Genomic DNA, 21,715 nt, shown 5'->3' with positions numbered 1-21,715 from the left:
TGTAAGGGGTAGAGTATATATATTTTGTTAGTTGCTAAAGAAAAATACACGTCACAACATATGCTACGTAGGGTTTATCTTGTCCTATTAGTTTCCCCCGCAAGCCTGGGATAGTAGTATAAAGTTACAGTTTTATGATGCTGATATTCGTATGTATAATTTTTATTAACGTACCAGAAACCAACAGCATGGAGCTGTTGCCATTTCAACAGCGTTTTAAGGACCACCGACCCAAGCTGGGACTTGAACCTGCGAACTCGGGGACTCAGAAGTACAGCGACTCAACCAACTGAGCCACATGAGAAGGAGGTAAGGTACGGGTTATTCTGCCCGAAGGCAGGTCCGAACCTCCGCAGAGGTGTTCCTGAGCCGGAGTTTACGTGCGGTAGGGTGGCCAGTTACTTTCCGCTCCTCCATTCCTTTACCCCCCACCAACAGCGCGTGGCAACCCAACCAACACCTGACCACGCCCAATGTTGCTTAACTTCGGAGATCTCACGGGATCCGGTGTTTCAACACGGCTACGGCCGTTGGCATGAGAAGGAGGCGTTAGTGATTATTGTTATAAATAGATGCAGTTAGCATTTTTAGAAAGGTTTTATGAGGAGCATTTATTAAGGCGTACGTTTTCCAACTGACCTAAATGCAGGAGACCGGACGGAAGAACTAGCTGGAAGCTACAGAGCCTGGCTGTGATGTCGCTTCCTTCTCTGTTTACTTTTCGAAACCAAACTCCATGACGTAACAGCTCCGAAGAGCCATCGCCTACCAAGCGACCACTGTTCAGCCCAAAGGCCTGCAGATTACGAGGTACGATGATCATTCAGCCAAGGACTACGACTAATAATAATATTCCGCCTCTATGGTGTACTTGTTAGTTTGATTAGCTTCCGCCCCGGAGGCCCGGGTTCCATTCCCGGCTCTGCCCCTAAATTCAGAATGTAGTACGAGGGCTGGAACGGGGTTCACTCAGCCTCAGGAGGTCAGCTTAAAAGGAGGCGGGGGGTCAATTCCCTCCCCAGCTATCCTCGAAGTGGTTTTCCGTGGTTTCCCACTTCTCCTCCAGACAAATACCGGGATGGTGCCTAACTTAAGGCCACGGACGCTTCCTTCCCTCTTCCTTGCCTATCCTGTCCAACCTTCCCTTCCCCCACAAGGCCCCTGTTCAGCATAGCAGGTGAGGCCGCCTGGGCGAGGTACTGGTCTTCCTTCCCAGTCGTATCGCTCGACCCAAAGTCTCACGCTTCAGGACACTGCCCTTGACGCAGTAGAGATGGGATCCCTTGCTGAGTCCAAGGGAAAAACGAACCCTGAAGGGTAAACTGATTAGGAAAGAAAGAAAGCAGTAATAATAATAATAATAATAATAATAATAATAATAATAATAATAATAATAATAATAATAATAATAATAATAATAATAATAATAATATGGGTTCTTCGTCCCACGAACTACTTTAGGGTTCTCGGTGAAACAAGGATGCCGGGATTTGGGTCCACACGAGTTCTTTCAAGAAGAAAAACCAAAGAAGTGTCATTTCCGTACAGGCCATGAAGGCCCTCGGAAAGATCTTCCACTAGTTGTAACCATGGCACTTGGTAGGGTAAAGTGGGAAGCTCTGCTCCCAGCCTCCTTTGCACCTAGGAATTAACCTGGTACTCATTTTTGGTGTAGACTGAGTGAACCTCAGGATCATGTGCACATCCGGAAGTGGAAATTTAATTTCTTAAATGTTTCGACCACTTGATAGGGAATCGACACGAGTTGTTTTACCTGCCGGTAAATCTACCGTCACGAGGCTACCATGTTTGAGTACCTCAAAATGCCACCAGCCGGCCCCCGTGGTGTAGGGGTGGCGTGCCTGCCCCGGTTCGATTCCCGGCCAGGTCAGGAATTTTTCTCTCGACCTGACGGCTGGTTCGAGGTCCACTCAGCCTACGTGATTAGAATTGAGGAGCTATCTGACGGTGAGATGGCGGCCCCGGTCTCGAAAGCACAGAATTACGGCCGAGAGGATGCGTCGTGGTGACCACACGACCCCTCGTAATCTGCAGTCCTTCGGGCTGAACAAACAAAAAAAACACCACCAACCAGACTGAGCTAAGATTGAAGCCGCCTTCTTGAGCTAAGAATGTCACCGTCAATGACACTCTGCCCGTCACCTCAAAAGGAAGCTAACAGACTAGGACGGAGGCGGGGGCGGAGAGAAGATCTTTAAAACGACGGTTAGACTTCGTAATAGAATGTTTTGATGTAAGACTTGTGGTTTGGATGAGGTTTGTAGACATGCTGAACAGCCTAACACTGGAATGAACATGTATGTATGTGTGTTTTTTTCTTCTTCCCGGTCTCCTTCCTAATTTATTAGTGTTGGCACTTAGGAGGATTTGGCCTAGTTTTACGGTGGCCTAAAACTCTGAATGGCACCATTTGTTAGACACTAAACCTTTTCAGGCAGTCTATGATTTCCTATGTTGATGATGCTAATTATAGTCCGGTTCCTTGGCTAAACGGTCAGCGTCGAGGCTATCGGTTCAGAGGGTCCCGAGTTCGATTCTCCTCTGGGTCGGGGAATTTACTCGCATCTGGTTGGTTCCCCTGTCTCGGAATTGGATGTTTGTGTTGGTTCCAACACACTACTCTTCACATACACACAAGACACCACACTACCAGCCACCACAGAAACACACAATATTAAAGACATCCCTGCACGTAGGTGCTTTAGGGTGTCTTCGTGTAGGGAAGGCCGGTGGTTGGTGTGATCTCAAGTTCCTCACCATTAGCTATACACATAGAATCGAATGACCACTTCGGGTATTGCGACTAGTCGGAGAAACCTCACCAAAAGAAAACTTGTGAAGAGAAAGGTTGCGGAATTCGACCAAGAAAATGTTATGCGTCACGCGTATTCGGTGGAGCCTCCGTCGCTCAGGCATCAGTGCGTTGGCCCCTCACCGCTGGGTTCAAATCCCCGTCACTCCACGTGGGATTTGTGCTGGACAAAGTGGAGAAGGTATAGGTTCGTTTGTTCCGGGTACTACTGTGTCAAATCCAAATGTGCGACGCAGTTCGCACCCGCGACCCCACAGCTGTGGGAAAAAGAGGTAGGAAAAGAAGAAGAACAAAATGGCCGGGCTGAGTGGCTCAAACGGTTGAGGCGCTGGCCTTCTAATTCCAACTTGGTGGGTTCGATCCTGTCTCAGTCCCGTGGTATTTGACGGTGCTCAAATACATGAGCCTCGTGTCGGTAGATTTACCGGCACGTAAACGAACTCCTGCGGGACTAAATTTCGGCACATCGGCGTCTCCGAAAACCGTAAAAGTAGTTAGTGGGACAGAAACCAACAATATTATTATTAAAGAATTATGGCTGGTATAAACAAGTGGGGACAATGGTCGGTGGGTATTCGAATTGACGAGATTAACCTTAAGTAGGGAATAGAGTCGATGGATGAAGATGTCTTCGTAAACCGGCTTTGGTGGTTGAGTCGTGTGAGGCAATTGGTCATTAATGCACTCGGCCGGAAAAATCGACGTAGGCCAAGGCGGCGATGGCTAGACTCGGTTTTTAATTATTGAAATGTACGACGTATGGAACATAACGAGGTCACAGAGCTAGTTGCAAATAGAGAATTGTGGAAGTTTAATTAATTGATTCTGCAGACTGAATGCTGAAAGGCAGTAATTTAATTAATATTAATAAAATGCCGCCCGGTGGCAATGATAGTTAAGGCGTCAAGTCTACATGATCTGACGTCGTCGCTAACCAGTTCGAGTCCCGTTGATGGAAAATGTTTTCACCATGTGAATGTTTGCCGGCAGGGTAGGGGAGACGGCGGTGTACAATTTCTAACCACTAGATTGCGTGTCAAAAGCCTTGATTGAATTCCAAACCTGTCCGCGGTGTTCATATGGAGCGAGGGCATATGATACTGTCGATGGCGATTCGTCCGTCGGATGGAGACATAAAGCCTTGAGCAGATCCCATTGGTTCTATTCAATAGAAGTAGGCTATGCGCCGGCACCAGGTGTCACACCAGGTGTCCCGTTAACATACATCACGTCATTAATTTCATATCATTAACTCCTGTGAGGAGGTTGACGCCAGGAAGGGCATCCGGTCGTAAAAACTCGGTACGAAGATTCACCTCACTTCATATACCCACCCACACACACACACACACACACAACATTTAAAACTTATTATTATTATTATTATTATTATTATTTATAATGATGTTATTGGCTTAACGACCGGGCGAGTTGGCCGTGCGGTCAGAGGCGTGCGGTTGTGAGCTTGCATCCGGGAGATAGTGGGTTCGAATCACACTGTCGGCAGCCCTGAACGTGGATTTCCGTGGTTTCCCATTTTCACACCAGGCAAATGCTGGGGCTGTACCTTAATTAAGGCCACGGACGCTTCCTTCCGACTCCTGGGCCTTTCCTATCCCATCGTCGCCATAAGACCAATCTGTGTCGGCGCGAAGTAAAGCCACTAGGAAAAAATTGGCTTAACGTCCCACTAATTACTTTTACCGTTTTCGGAGGTGCCGAGTAAATCTACCGACACAAGGCTGACGTATTTGGGCACCTTCAAATACCACCGGACTGATTATTATTATTATTATTATTATTATTATTATTATTATTATTATTATTATTATTATTATTATGCCCGATCCGTTGGCTGAATGGTCAGCGTACTGGCCTTCGGTTGAGAGGGTCCCGGGTTCGATTCCCGGCCGGATCGGGGATTTTAACCTTCATTGGTTAATTCCAATGGCTCGGGGGCTGGGTGTTTGTGCTGTCTCCAACATTCCTGTAACTCACATACCACACGTAACACTATCCTCCACCACAATAACACGCAGTTACCTACACATGGCAGATGCCGCCCACCCTCAACGGAGGGTCTGCCTTACAAGGGCTGCACACGGCTAGAGATAGCCACACGAAATTAATTAATTAATTTATTATTATTATTATTATTATTATTATTATTATTATTATTAACGTCAGGAATAGATCATCAATATTACGATTATTGACTAAAATGCTGCTAGAAGGGGAATAAGGGGACTTTGAATGAAACGGACGGGATATTTGTGCAATGAAGATAAAGTTACGAACTTTTGGAAGAAGTATCACTTGACGTAAGACTGATAGAACATAATGTGCCGTCGCTGACAGAGTCAATGTGGAGAGTGAAAGGAAGTTACAAACAGCGAAGAGCAATGCACCAAAACTACATCCATGTAGTATGGCTCATCGATCCATGGTCCTACAGAGGCTGAGGCAGAGATAGGAGGGGCTAGTCGAATTTCCACTAAAGTCAAGACGGTAATCCTGTATGCAGGAAACACCCGGTGCTAAACTAATATTCTACCAGGTGTGACGCTGCATCACTTCAACTAATGTTACGTCCTCAAAGTAAGGAGGGAGAATGGGAAATGAATCACTGAACACTGCCAACCACGTAATTTTTAACGTTGCATAAGAGTGCAGAATATGTACTCAACTACTTTCTAACCCTTGTAGGCACCAAAAATGACTTAATGAATTCGTTCAGCTTTCATCAACACACGATATACAATAATATACAGTGCATGATATTGACTTTACGTCCCACTAACTACTTTTCCTTTCAAGACGCCGTAGTGCCAGAATTTTGTATTGTAGGAATTCTTTTACGTGCCGGAAGATGTACTGGCTCGAGACTAGCGTAACTGAGCACCTCCAAATACCACCTGACTGAGCGACTCAGCCCGGGAAAAATGTTATTCACCGAAGATAGATAAATAGAGCCTCAGTCATGTGAGAAAGTTACGTCATAAAATCACCGTGTACATCTGACGAACATTAACATATTATCACATTTTATCAGAGAAAAAATATAGAGAGAATGATTTATAGCCTACTTTTTGTACAAAAAGTTCTATTACCGAAATATATTAATACAAGTCTCAAAGGAAACACTACAAAGGATGAAATATCAATGGCGTAAACTGTATCTGAGTTGAGTAAAAATAATTAAAATTTTGAATGTGAAGGTCAGCAAAAAAATGTAAGGGAGAATTTCCTTGTGATCGGCCGCTGCATGCCATGCTTGTGGAGAGAAAGAGGATCATCCCCGCACTGACCTCTGGCGGCTGCTGATGGCCCAGGGACTTTCGCAGCCAGCGAATGACCTTGCCGCGGGCCCGTTGCAGGAAGGATGTACTCTGGGGCGACACCCGGCGACTGCTGCTGGTTGGAAGCATCGCCGCAGCCCTCTCCTTCATCGCCCTCCCACAACTGAACGTGTGTTCCCGGGGTCGGGAACGCTGGCGACTTTCCTTCGGCTACCCTCGGCTACCGTCGGATCAGATCGCTTCTGGTCTGGTCGATAGCTCATACAAAGCCCCAGGGCGCGGGACGGGGTTCGATATTTTAATCCAGTAAATACAAGTAATAATTGGCTTCGTTTTAAAACACCAAGTTTTTTAATTTCATAGAATTCATCCGCCTAATGCATTTCATTAATGGAAAATAAAAATCTGCTGCCAAACATCACGAGAAAATATCTCGTTTCAATGCTCTCACCTTGCACTTTAGGGATGCACTTCTCAATGTAGGTCAAGGCCCTTCGGAGCAGTGCAACGGCCAAGGACACGCCAATGCCCAGGGCAAGATAGAAACAATTGATGGCACTTTGACCTTTCAGAACATCTTGTACAATGACTCCTGGGCGTAAACATTGTTGATACGCGACCCAGTCTTCTAACACATTCAGTCGTCCCTGGGTTCGAATTCTGCAACGATTGCTTAAGTAGACTCTTATTTCTGTACGTCCTGATACCCGCTGCCATACCTCAAAGGCTAAGAATACTGGAATCCGAAAGGTCGAAGTTCTAATCCCAGCGCTTGTAGCGGCAAACCTCAAGACGTAGCCTACAATCTGATTTTTTTTTTGCTACATGTTTAAAGTCGCACTACCACATCCAAGGTTTTCGGTGACGGACGGATGGACGCCGTGACCTTAAATAAGGTACAGATTGTCTGGTGTGAAAATGGGAAATTACGGAAAACATCTTCAGGGCTGCCGATGGTAGGATTTGAACCCACTATCTCCCGAATGCAAGCTCACAGCTGTTCGACCTCAACCGTATGGCCAACTCGCTCGATGGTTCTCCCTTCCATGTTCATGCTACAATAATACATACATAATACATAATACTGGAGCAGCTTTCCCATTCATAGTCGACAAATGTACAGAAATGTACATAACATGAACACATAAGCTATTAAGTCTACGGAGTTTAGGATCGCGTAATCCACGAGGCAGCTAAAACACTTTACTGTCACGTTCAGCCCAGTAACAAACGTTCTCAAAACAAAGATTTGCATCATCATCATCATCATGAATGCAAAACTTGTGAAAATGGAACATATATTTTTTTACAATTCGCTTTACGTCGCACCGACACAGATAGGTTTTATGGCGATGATGGAAGCATACACTATATGTAGGAAAAAAGGAAGAAGTCACAATTTTTCCGAAGCGAGATTTGAAATGTATGCAAGCCCATGATGTAGCGGTAGTCTTACCCAGCTAGCCCATGGACGTAATTCTGGACTGGGGGCTAGAACGTATTCACAGAGCCTCATGAGCTGTCTGGTATGGGAGACAGCGGACTCGGCCATGAACGTCAACAATACGGCTGAGGATATCGACACGCTGACCACTCCAGTGTCTGCATGCCATCCAGTAGTCAAAGTCAAGTACTTGAATGGGCTGAATGCGCCACGGAACTTTTATATTATTATTATTATTATTATTATTATTATTATTATTATTATTATTATTATTATTATTATTATTATAAATACTCGCCAACCTTTTGATCCGAGGCCCCGGGTTCGACTCCCGGCCATGTCAGGGATTTTGCCTGGATCTGGGGGCTATTTCGAGGTCTGCTTAGCCTAGGTCAGACTGTTTGAAGAGCTGTCTGACGGTGAGGTAGCGCCTCCATTCTAGGAAGCCAAGAATAATGTCAAGAGGATTCTTCACGCTGATCGTGCGTCATCTCGTAATTTGCAGGCCTTTGGACTTAGTAGTAGTCGCTTGGTAGGCCAAGGCTCATCATAAACCATGGGGTTTATTTGTTCTTTCCTTCGATAATGTATACTCCCGTAGCCTAGCCATTACAGTAAGGGCAAGCAGTCGGACTGAAGGAACATACAGTGTGCGGACCACGAAAGGCATCAGATTTGACGAAAATAGTAAGCAAATCCCTGTACAAGCGACAGAAGTCGAAATACTACAGTAAACTAACTGTACCAGACGGAGCACTTACTAAAACTAAGGAAACATGATGGCATTCAGTTGAACAAAATATGGTAGTTAAAAGGGCTCGCAAAGGTAAGGAAGGATGACATTTTCAGTATGCACTAAATTACTCAAGTTTCTAAGAGAATACAGTCGAACTTCGATATCTCGAACCTCCATTACTCGAATTTTCAGTATCTCGAAGTAACTTAAATTGCTCTGCCGTTTGTCCTATTCTTCACGTGTATTTACTTCTCTATTACATGAAATTCGATTACACGCATTTCTCGATTTCTCGAAGCAATCATTTCCTCCCTTGAAGCAAAAAATATTCTGTAACTCGAATTTTGTGAAATACGGCATTTGTGGGTTGTAAGGAACAGTTAACAAGTAAAGAAAGGTTTACAGTGATGCTGGGAGCTAATATGACGGGAACCGAAAAACTAAAACTTCTAGTGATCGGAAAAATCGGCGAAGCCTCGTTGTTTCTCGGGTGTGACGTACGAAAGCAACCCCCGAAGTCGCGGATGACAAGCTACATTTACGAATCTCGGCTGCGCGGTAATGCCGACAAGTTTCAACGTGAAGAGAAGAAAGGTTAACCGACACAAAGAGAAAAGACTAATGGATTTTTTCCAAAGGTCTTAACCGAGGTATGTTTCTTGTTTCACTACTCTATGTACAGTATCTTGTCTTCCAAAAAATTCTATAATAGGCTAAGTGTTATAATTAAAGTGATGCCGTAGAATAGAGTTTGTTTGTATATTTTTAAGTACTGAATATTGTATTCAGTATAAGCCCGTAGATACATATGATTCAATTTTGTGACATACATGCTCAAAAAGGATATTCGCTACTATATCTCGAAATTTCGATAACTCGAAATAAAATTTAGCTCCCGAGGTGATTCGAGATATCGAGGTTCCACTGTAATTCGAGTAAGAAAAGTGACTGCAATTCTGCACTCCTGTCTCTATCTTTCCTTTGTGTGAGGATGTGGATCCGGATTGCTACAGTCATGTTATGGTGGCGACTAAACATCTATTTATCATTATACGTAGTGACGGCGTTGATGTAAACTGACTGATAAGGTTAAAAGATCCATTACTTCAATCCACACCTACCTCACGAAAGGAAGCCATCGATCAGCACCGTAGAGATAGGGTCATTGGGGTGGATTTTCGCTTGGCTAAAACATCTTGGTGGAAGTGTTGCCAACTTATATTTTCAAGATCCGCTAAATACTACTAAAAATCCGCTACAATTCCGCCAAGAAATCCGATCTCAAATAATAATAATAATAATAATAATAATAATAATAATAATAATAATAATAATAATAAAAGTAAATGTCTGCACTCACCTGATCTGTGAGTTTCACTGGGATTAACCCCCTGCCTGCTAAAACTTGTAGGCTTTTTAGTGCCGGGTACAAACTAGGTGAATCCCCTACCTCAAGGGCCACACACAGAACAGGCCAGTTCATTAAACGGTCTTCCTTCATAGCATAAATATAAATGCTACTCTCTCACAGTTTCATTATCTGTCGTCATTCGTCAACTAAGAGATAAGTACCCTTTCCCCACGCATTACAAATTTATGATACCACGATCTCATAACATCAAATCAAATAACATGTTTTCCTCATGTGAAGGCTAGCTCCTGACGAGAAATACGGAATAGCTCAGAGACAGACTGGAGTACAAATTTAAAAGAGTAAAATGGATAAAACGCTAAATTCCTCTATAATAAATCTAGAATTCCGCCAAAAAATCCGCTGCACACACATATATATACACCCGCTGGTATATTTCTCCGCGACAGTCTTCTAATTCCCCCAAATTTAGCGGAAAATCCGCTAAGTTGGCAACACTGCTTGGTGGCATGTCGCATATAGCCGAGAATAGAATAAATCCCCTATACCAGTGCTATTCAAACTTTTGGGTTGGTGTACCCACAATATCCAATTGTTTTACCTGCTTCATATCCCCCCCCCCCAAGTACGAGTATATTCTGATTATACAAGAAATAACGAATGATTGTTGCTGGATGCCAAATATACCATAATCATCATGCTCATTATTGTTCGCACCTTATCCCGTTTCCTCAGGGTCTCTGCACGCACTGAGACATGAAAGGAGCTGTGGCCGGGGATGTAAGGTCGCACACCTTTCCTGACACCACGGTATTTTCACCTGAAAATCCCACTCCTGCAACTTCGGGAATCGAACCAATGTCGCCGGCGTGACAGGCTAGCAGCTAAGCCGCTACACAATTATGTTCCCATTCACAACAGTAATATACTGTATATAATATCGTCGCTGGGCAAAGGAAAACTCGTAACTATAAAGTTAACAGAAGAAGCCCAAAACCGGGCGGTGAACAATGGCCGAAGAACTGTTCCTGGCATTTTCAGCGCTTAACGATAGCACAATTAGTCCACCATTTGAGTCTCCTGTTCCATTCTCAGTCAAACTACAAGTCTTCACAAGGCAGGAGAAACATGTTTTTCATTGCCTAGCAACGAAACATACATACATACATACATACATACATACATACTACACCCGTCCATTGCCCGGGGATATAGAAGGTTCGTAGGTTCTTGTGATAAGCCTCAGCTAAAGTCAGTCGTGACGCATAATTCTCCACCCAGGGCATGGACATCCAACAACTGTTTCTGCAGTTGGACTAGCATTTGACGCAAGACGTTCATGATTATGGTAATAATAGTATCCACTAAACTTCGCAAGGCTAAATATATCTCATTTAAATAAGGAAACGAATGTTAGTTTCTTGGAAGGACCTTTTTCCAATTTAATGAAATCAAAACTTAACTCAGTACAATAATAATACATTGTATGATGATTGGATAATAGCTAGATAGACGAACGAAAATCTCTGTTGGCTAAATACTTAAAAAACATCATTATTTAAACCTTGATTGAAAATACTAACTTGATGGAAACGAATATGGAACTTGCTGAAGGCAAAACATCATTATTTATCATTAATTGTCCGCCCGCAATGAATAATAGGATCGAATAAAATTTTATTAAAATTTTTTTTTTATAAACTACACTTGCTTTTATCTTCACTTACCCAAGATTTCATTTTAAAGTACCCTACATTTTATCAATTATCTCGGAAATTACCTAATTGCTAACCAACTTGAGTTCTCTAATGGTGACCAGTTTCAATATCAACATCCATAAAGTGCACACAGTGTAGGAAAACCCACATAATAATTGGATCTCATATCGACATAACTCAACAACAGCATGTCCCAGGAATCCGTATCAGCCACCTAAATAGAACACAATATCTAGCCGCTACAAATCATACATAATCCAAAAGAATGATTAACAGTAACTGCTTCCACCGGCACTGCCCTCCTGAAAGAAAATCTTGAAGGCACACTATCTACGGGAAACAGACTATAAGCAACTACGCAAGACTACAATCTACTACCAGGTGACAATAATTCGATAAATACGACCTTCTACTTCACACATATTATGCTTATTAAATGTTGAAGACGCCTAATTAGTGACCATTTCCTCAAATTAACTGGTATCTGCATCGTATCCCGTCGCGAAACAGTGTTTCGATGATCATATAACAATCCCTACGCTCGACCTTCGGACATCTTACATCACCAAAATAACAACGACACAAATGCTTGCCTATTCTAGGTTCTTAATTGTATGACGAGCGCTTAAATCCATCTCTAACTCTCAAACAATTATTTATCACACTCCCATTATCTATTTTTCAACGAGACACTTCCCATAACAATATTAATTCATCATAAAACACTTTATGGACGACCCTGTCCTTATTATTCACCATGTTCAAGCACATCATACATATTCACACATTACTTACCCAAGAGAATTCCCAAGCATTCCCGAAGAATCTCTTTTATCATTACCAAATCGCAATCAACGCAACACTAATTTCACGAAACATTCGCCACTACGCAATAAACACGTACTGTATTATCATGCAGAAGACCTTCTACAAATAAATATTAAAATAAAGTCACCTCACGAAGTATTCGTGCAACACAAGTATGGTTCACTAATGAAGACACCGCATTCCTCCATTCACCGTAAACGTGAAGAAGATTCCGAGTAACTCGCGGTAAGGCACGTATTTACAAGCTAAATCTTGCGTGTAATAGATGATCTTAATATTACAACCTCGGACATAACCGTAATCACAGGTAACCGGGCACTAAATGATAGTCGCATTAGGTCACTCAAGTTGTTTAAATTTACGTCACTTCATTATGAAAGGAAAAATACATTCTACTCTACAGCTATGCAACTACAAGAAAATAGGGTAAAGAAAATGAAATCTTGGTACTTATCAGTGAAGATTAGGTGATACCGCTCTCAGTCCTTTGCTCCATTGGTCATAGTTTTGGCCCCCACTTCGGCATTATCTCCCGGGCCTGTCAGGATATCGGAATGTTTAAGCCCTCATAATCATTTCCATCATTACATCATTGGAAAAATCTTCATACATTTTTGAGTCCATGGACCTGAAACTTAGGAAAACAAAATTAACACAGTGACACAGGCGTTTTACACTATCTCACAGTTATTTCCGAAACTTCCCTTGTTCAGTATTAAAACTTCAGATCGCTATTCGACACAGTAATATTATTTTATATATCACGTTCTCTAATATTTCTCTTCGGTTCTGCGAACGTAGACGTTCCCTTTAAAGACGTGCTAATTACTGTCAGTTCAACCTTCAATCTCCGTTTTTATCTGCCATACATTACTCATAACAAAAGTTCATTACCATTGTTATACTAATAATATCGGTCTGCATTCCATACGTTAGGCTCAACTCACTGACTTGTAACCTCTCTTCCATCTGTTTATGACAGTTCGAATGCGAATTCCAAGATAACGTGATCCCATCTGACTGGAAAGATGTACAAAGGAACACTTCACCATTGTCTTTATGACGTATGTAATCGACCTAACCTCTTCAGCGCCGCCTTGATCCTGTCACATATGGCATCAATTCATGGCCTCCTTCATGACACCGCTGGACCTGAATATCATATAGTCGACTTACTTCTTAATACTGTTGAGAATGTAAAATTATTTTGCTACTCTCTGCTCACCTATAAGATAATATTTCGTGACTGTAAGCGTGCGGTGACCACGGGGTTTTGAGCTTAGGAATTTCATTCCTCATCTTATATCCATCCCATTTCTTGTCTGAATGGGCGAGTTATTCTAGATATTTGACCCAGCTGGATGTATTTCCGAGTAATTCCTGTTAACCATTCCTTTAGCATGACCTTCAATGGCTCAACAGCTGACTCACTTGCCATTGGACGGTCATATTTCCCCCCTTACTTGAAAAGAAATTTCGGACGTCAGTAGGAAATTTCTCCTCATGTGTACCAAAATTATAACTTGTTCTCAATGTCATATTCCATTTGAGGAATCAATATAATATGTCCGGAAAACTCGCAATTCATATTAATTGAATAGTTGTTCTTCGTTACAACACGTCCTGTTACACGTTCTATCGTCCCTCTTAGTCTTTGATATTCCTCGTAACATATCCAACGGGCTTGACCTTATTCCTCCGTAGATGTATCTTCGTTAAACTCATCCTCTGTTTTACTATCTTCAAAAATAACGTTTATTTCTTCTTCAACAGTGATCGGAAAATAATATTTTCTCAAGTTTGAGGCATTAAATATGGAAACATTTCCAGAATCTAAGCTCTGAATTTTGTATGAATTATTATCCAAAACCTCGATGATTTTGAATGGCCCAATAAACAGATGAGCGAATTTTGAATAAAATTTAGCAGCAGGGTTTGACGTGGCCGGTTTCTTCACTAACACGAAAGTTCCAATTTCTAGTGGTTTCCGAAATCTTCTGTGCCGTAATTTCTTGAGCCTTTTTTCCGCCTGTTTTTCCATGCGCAGTCGGGCTTGCTGAATGATCTCCTCCTCGTTAGGTAGGTCTTCTGTAGGCTTACTTATAACCTCGTTCCAAGGACGATTAGGATACTTATTCAGGTGGACAACGCTAGGGATATTATCGATCGATTCATGCCATGTGTTGTTTAAGCATTCAGTGATCGTTGGTAAGAATGTGGCCCATGTCCAGTGACGTTCAGAACAAAATACTCTGCAATATTTTGACAGCTCTCGCATTATCCTCTCAGCCGCATTTGATTCTGGATGACGTATGGAACTGAACTTGTGCTGTATTCCCATTCTTTTTAAGGCCTCTGAAAATTCTACTGACGTAAATTGAGTTCCGTGGTCGGTTAAGACACAGTTCGGCTTGCCCATCTGAGGTATGACATACCTCTCCAAACTCCTAATGATGGCTTTGGAATTTGCTTTCCTGATAGGTTGCAACGACACGAACTTGGACATGATATCCAGGACAACTAGAATGAAACGATTCCCGCGTTTGCTAACTGGTAATCCTCCGTATAGATCCATCGCAAGTATGTCACGGGGCTTTTCTGGTATTACAGAGATCGGTTGCTGGTACAGTGAAGTGGAATTATACTTTACACGCTGGCACGTATCACAAGTTCTGATAACTTTCCTTATTGTTCTTCGAAATCCAACCCAGGTAAATGTTTCTCCTATAGTTGCTATCAGCTTGTCTACTCCTCCATGGCCGATCATTCGATGTATGTACCAGACTAGTTTACACCTTAAACTGCGTGGAACTACAACTCGTAACCTTTCCTTTTCCTTATCCACAAATTTATATAGAAGGTTATTGTCATAAACATAGTTGGCCGTTAGCATATTTGCTTCCTGGTTTCCATGACCATCATCGGTAGTTCTTCTTCGACAACCTTCTATTATGGGTTTTAAGGACGAATCATTAAGTTGCAACTTTGATAGACATTTCAAATCCTCAAGACATTCTTCGTCTTCTTTGGTCATTTCCACCATGTTAACCTCTGGTATGTCCTCCACCGGATTTCGACTCAAACTGTCTGCCAAGATATTTGACTTACCGGCACAGAACTCGATTTGAAGATCAAATTGCTGTGCGTAGAGGGCCCACCTTGACACTCTCTCGCTTGTCAAAGATGATTTTAATACAAATGTCAGAGCCTTGTGATCAGTTCGGACCACTATAGGGTACCCATAAATCATTTTCCTCCACTGCTGGAGCGCATACACGATCGCTAACATCTCTAGCTCCGTCGTCGTATATTTCGTTTCATGACCGCGTAACTTCCGACTTATAAATGCCAAGTAAGTCTTTCTCTTCTCTACGTCGTCATATTCCTGATATAATACAGCTCCAACTCCTATTAACGAAGCATCTGACTGTATAATAAATTTTAAATCAAAATTTGGATAGCCCAACTTAACATTATTCGCCATCAATTCCTTTGTTTTCTGAAAGCTCGATCATGACGTTCAGTCCAGTGCCATCGATTGTTAGTCTTCAGGAGCTCTTGTAGAGGTGCTACTGTTTCAGTATAATCTGGGCAGTGATTAGAGAAGAATCCCGTCATTCCTAAAAATTGCCGGATATGCTTTATCCTTCTCGGTCTGGGAAATTCACATATGGCCTGGATTTTAAGAGGATTCGGTTTGATCCCCGTTCCATCAATTATATGCCCAACGAAAAGAATTTCTGGCTGGCAGAATTTTGATTTAGATCTGTTAATTTTGAACCCTGCTTCCTCTAAATTAGCCAATAATCGTTCTAACTTGGTCATGTGATCTTCAAACGTGACCGTTGCTAGCACAATGTCGTCAACATAAATGGTGACAGACTCCTTGACTTCTGGCCATAAATTTCGATCCAATGCTCGGATTAATGCGGCTCCTGAGTTGCGAGTGCCAAAGGGAAGCCTTTCAAATATATAGGTTTGGTTATTAAAGAGGAATCCAGTCAACAGCTTGGATTTACCTTCCAACACTATATGAAAATATGACGATGTTAAATCCAGTATTGTGAAGTACCTCATCCCTTTAAATTTTCTGATAATCTCCTTAATTATAGGGGCCTTATCATATTCAGGTATTATTCTCGAGTTTAATACCCTCGCGTCCAAACACACCCGGATGGATCCATTACTTTTTTTTACGATTACCAGGGGGCTAGTATAAGGAGAATGGGATTTCGAAATTATACCATTGTCAACCATCTCTTGGATTGCCTTCATGGCCTCAGGCATAAATTTGTCTGGTACTGGATATGGTTTGGCCTTGAACGGTCTCCAATCCTTTACCAATAATTTGTATTCAAAATTTTTAATCGCTCCTGGTTGGGTTTTGAAAGCATTGCCATATTTCATTATCAAGTTTATAACCATTCTCTTTTGCTCAACGCTACCTCCAATTCCCTTGTCGATCACATCGTTTTGTGACATGTCCTCGAACTCGTGCTTCTCCATGACTTTCTCTGTCAAGTGTAGTATTTCCTCCGCCGAAACACTTATGGTTTTCTGAAGTTCGCTCATCCTCTTATTTTCTACTTTTGCTGCGACGTGTGACTGTTCTTCATCGTTCCTTCTTAGTCTGATTTCCTCCTTATTCAGGTCAATGATAATGCCATTTTCACGTATGAAATCTGAGCCGATAATTAAGTTGTATTGAATTCTGTCCATGACCACAAATGGGTGTTCAAACACTATTTCCCCGATCTCAATAGGCAAATAGGTTTGTATCTTGCATTTAGCGATTTTATCTGGGATAATTCCTCTGATTTTTACACCTGAAACTGGAATTACAGGAATCTTAAGTCTGTCCTGCAATCCTAAGAACAGTATTTTCGAGATTATGCTGATACTTGCCCCTGTATCCAATAATGATGACACGTGAATACCAAATACCGTTACTGTAATTATCGGAAGTCCTCTTTTTAAATCTATCGTTTTGGGCTGATTATCCTCCAGCAGTTCTTCGGGTTCAAATGCCCATGACTCTATGGTAGCTATTATCCAATCATCTCCCTTATAATTATGTCTTATTTTAACTACATCGTTCTCTGTTGATCCCAGAACGAAGTTTTTTTTTCACACCGTTCCTCTCTTTATTGCCGTCATCAAATGGTACCGCTCCAGGATTGAGTTTTGCATTTGTTCTGTTTTTCTTTAGCTGCTGCTGATATTCCAAACTCGTTGCACCTATGCAATCAGCATTAATATCCTGACTCTGGATTACATTTTCCCATTGCTTCTTTTCTTGTTGTTTCTTTAGCTCTTCAATGTATTTCTTCTTCTCGTGGTTTATCTCTTCTTCTTGACTTCCATCTCGCTGTCTCATGTCCTCATTATCTCTATTTCTTTGATATGGCCATCTGCTTCTATGGTTGACCCATCTTGAGTTCCTTCGATATCGTGGGTATCTCCTATTCCCATTCTGGGGTGGTGCCCATCTCTGATATTGCCGGTCCTCCTTGAGATTTTTGTACCTCGCTTGCCTTCTTTCTTGGGCATGGCGGTATGAATTACTATCTCTCCCTGCTTCTTCTGATTCTACCGGTGTCGCAACATTAACAACCGGATCAGCATGCCTTATCATTCGGTTACCGGTTTGCGATGACGTGCTATCAAGCTGTCTTAGAACAGACTCAGCATGTACTGCAGACTGTACATTCGCCGCTGTCAATAATCGTTGAACGTCTGGAGGGAATTGCTTTACTATCGCCCTGACCATCTCTAACTCTGTTGGTGGTGAGTCCAGTTCTTTAAGGCGATGGAATTGCATTGTAAAGTAGTCTGAGAAGCGACTCGGTCCACCCAGTGAATACTTCTTTGAGTACAATTCTAACCGGATATTTTGTTGCGTATCAATATTCCAAAATTTTTCCAAGAACGCCTGCTTGAATCCGTCATAATCTTCAAATATATAGCGGAACGCTTTGAACCACACCAACGGTGTTCCTTCCAAATGTCGCTCTACAGTCTTAAGTCGTCTCTCCATCGGTATTTTGGCTTCACGAAAGTATTCATCCATCTCACGCACAAACCCACGGGGTGTCATTCCTGATCCGATATTGCCTGAGAATTTCTTAGGCCTATCTTCATGTGTGCGGATAACATTAATTATTTGCATACCGTTTCCTACATGAGTAATGCCACTTTCGCTGGTTTCAATATTGAATGCTGGCATTTCGGACTGACATTCTGATTCTGTATTCTTCCCAGTCTCCATCGATACCTGTCGATCTGTGAAAGATGATACCAACTTCTTCGTTGCCTCATTTTCAATCTTCAGACATTTTATGTCCTTCTGGATCGTATTAAGATTATCACTCAGCTTCTTAATTTGTTGATCCATTAAGGTTTTATTTTCGTCTGATTCTTTCATGATCAAGTCAAATTTATTATTGATCTGTTCCCTTGCCAATGTTACATCATTAAGCACCGTTTGGTTAGCATTTTCCATTTCTTCCGTAATCTTCTTGAATTTCTCTTCCCAGCTGGCACTTTTCTCTGTCATCCTTCCTTGCACCATGACTACTTCCTCTTTAAGTTCTTTTATTTCTCGCTCAACCTGGGTTTGAAGGTCACTGACATTCAGTCTTAATTCAGCTTTCAACTCAGTGAATTTTTCCTGAATATCCTTCTTATTTTCATTAATTGCCATAGCGACTTCCTCTCTCAAGTTCTTCATGTCCTCTCCTAGTGACGTCACCTCTTCCTGCATGGTCTTGAAATTCTGTTGGACCACCTCGGTGATCTCACGCAAATTACCTTGAATCTCATTCTTAATTCCTTCCTGCATTTCCACTCTGAGCCTACTTTGTGTCTCCAATAATCTGTTTTGAATAAGCTCATGGCTCTCCTGAATTTCTCTTCTTGAAGCTTCCTGTATCTCTTCTTGAGCTTCTCGAATTTCTCTTCTTGAAGCTTCCCGTGCGTCATGAATTTCCTTTATGGTGACTTCTTTTATCCTTTCTTGTGCTTCATGAATCTCTCTAGTCGAAGTTTCTTGTGCATCATGGATCTCTTTTGTTATAGCTTCCTGGGCATCATGAATCTTTTTAATACTTTCTTGCATTGATTGATTTTCCTTTGTCGTGGCTTCCTGTGTCTCTTGCATCTTTGTCATCTTTCCTGCCAACTCTTCCAACAACGCTTTTACTTGGGCCAACGATGCCATTTTAAAAGTATTGTCGCAAGTTAAATATAGTACTAACAGTCTCTAAGTTCCCTATCACTCAAGTTACCTAACACTAACACCTAATCCTACGTGAATATACTTCAACTATTTGAATGCTTAAATCCTTCCAGACCCGGAATCAATGCCAAAGTGAACGACCAATAATACGATAAATGCAAGTGAGTTAATTGCGGACACTTCAGTTTAAGTAAATTAATAACTCTTAGCCAACAGAGTTTGCCTACAGATTATCCTTCCAATCTACTAACCTATAATTATGCCTTGCTCGAAACGTCTCCTGCCTTTTAATATTTTGCGTAGCTCTGTAATAAATGTAAGTATTAATCATATCCATTACCCCAGTCCAAACTCTGCATAACATAAATCTCCCACGGTGGACAATAAGTGTGCTCTTGCCTGCACGTATGAGCATTGAATTACTCAGTCATCCTCTATTTCGAATTCTGCTGTTGGTTGTCAAGAAAACCTTCTCTTAATTTGGCTTCACGTATGGGCGCCAGAATACACCCGTCCATTGCCCGGGGATATAGAAGGTTCGTAGGTTCTTGTGATAAGCCTCAGCTAAAGTCAGTCGTGACGCATAATTCTCCACCCAGGGCATGGACATCCAACAACTGTTTCTGCAGTTGGACTAGCATTTGACGCAAGACGTTCATGATTATGGTAATAATAGTATCCACTAAACTTCGCAAGGCTAAATATATCTCATTTAAATAAGGAAACGAATGTTAGTTTCTTGGAAGGACCTTTTTCCAATTTAATGAAATCAAAACTTAACTCAGTACAATAATAATACATTGTATGATGATTGGATAATAGCTAGATAGACGAACGAAAATCTCTGTTGGCTAAATACTTAAAAAACATCATTATTTAAACCTTGATTGAAAATACTAACTTGATGGAAACGAATATGGAACTTGCTGAAGGCAAAACATCATTATTTATCATTAATTGTCCGCCCGCAATGAATAATAGGATCGAATAAAATTTTATTAAATTTTTTTTTTATAAACTACACTTGCTTTTATCTTCACTTACCCAAGATTTCATTTTAAAGTACCCTACATTTTATCAATTATCTCGGAAATTACCTAATTGCTAACCAACTTGAGTTCTCTAATGGTGACCAGTTTCAATATCAACATCCATAAAGTGCACACAGTGTAGGAAAACCCACATAATAATTGGATCTCATATCGACATAACTCAACAACAGCATGTCCCAGGAATCCGTATCAGCCACCTAAATAGAACACAATATCTAGCCGCTACAAATCATACATAATCCAAAAGAATGATTAACAGTAACTGCTTCCACCGGCACTGCCCTCCTGAAAGAAAATCTTGAAGGCACACTATCTACGGGAAACAGACTATAAGCAACTACGCAAGACTACAATCTACTACCAGGTGACAATAATTCGATAAATACGACCTTCTACTTCACACATATTATGCTTATTAAATGTTGAAGACGCCTAATTAGTGACCATTTCCTCAAATTAACTGGTATCTGCATCGTATCCCGTCGCGAAACAGTGTTTCGATGATCATATAACAATCCCTACGCTCGACCTTCGGACATCTTACATCACCAAAATAACAACGACACAAATGCTTGCCTATTCTAGGTTCTTAATTGTATGACGAGCGCTTAAATCCATCTCTAACTCTCAAACAATTATTTATCACACTCCCATTATCTATTTTTCAACGAGACACTTCCCATAACAATATTAATTCATCATAAAACACTTTATGGACGACCCTGTCCTTATTATTCACCATGTTCAAGCACATCATACATATTCACACATTACTTACCCAAGAGAATTCCCAAGCATTCCCGAAGAATCTCTTTTATCATTACCAAATCGCAATCAACGCAACACTAATTTCACGAAACATTCGCCACTACGCAATAAACACGTACTGTATTATCATGCAGAAGACCTTCTACAAATAAATATTAAAATAAAGTCACCTCACGAAGTATTCGTGCAACACAAGTATGGTTCACTAATGAAGACACCGCATTCCTCCATTCACCGTAAACGTGAAGAAGATTCCGAGTAACTCGCGGTAAGGCACGTATTTACAAGCTAAATCTTGCGTGTAATAGATGATCTTAATATTACAACCTCGGACATAACCGTAATCACAGGTAACCGGGCACTAAATGATAGTCGCATTAGGTCACTCAAGTTGTTTAAATTTACGTCACTTCATTATGAAAGGAAAA

This window comes from Anabrus simplex, chromosome 2 (assembly GCF_040414725.1).
Source record: "Anabrus simplex isolate iqAnaSimp1 chromosome 2, ASM4041472v1, whole genome shotgun sequence".
Lineage (NCBI taxonomy): Eukaryota > Metazoa > Arthropoda > Insecta > Orthoptera > Tettigoniidae > Anabrus > Anabrus simplex.
Note: the sequence above shows the minus strand (reverse complement) of the source record.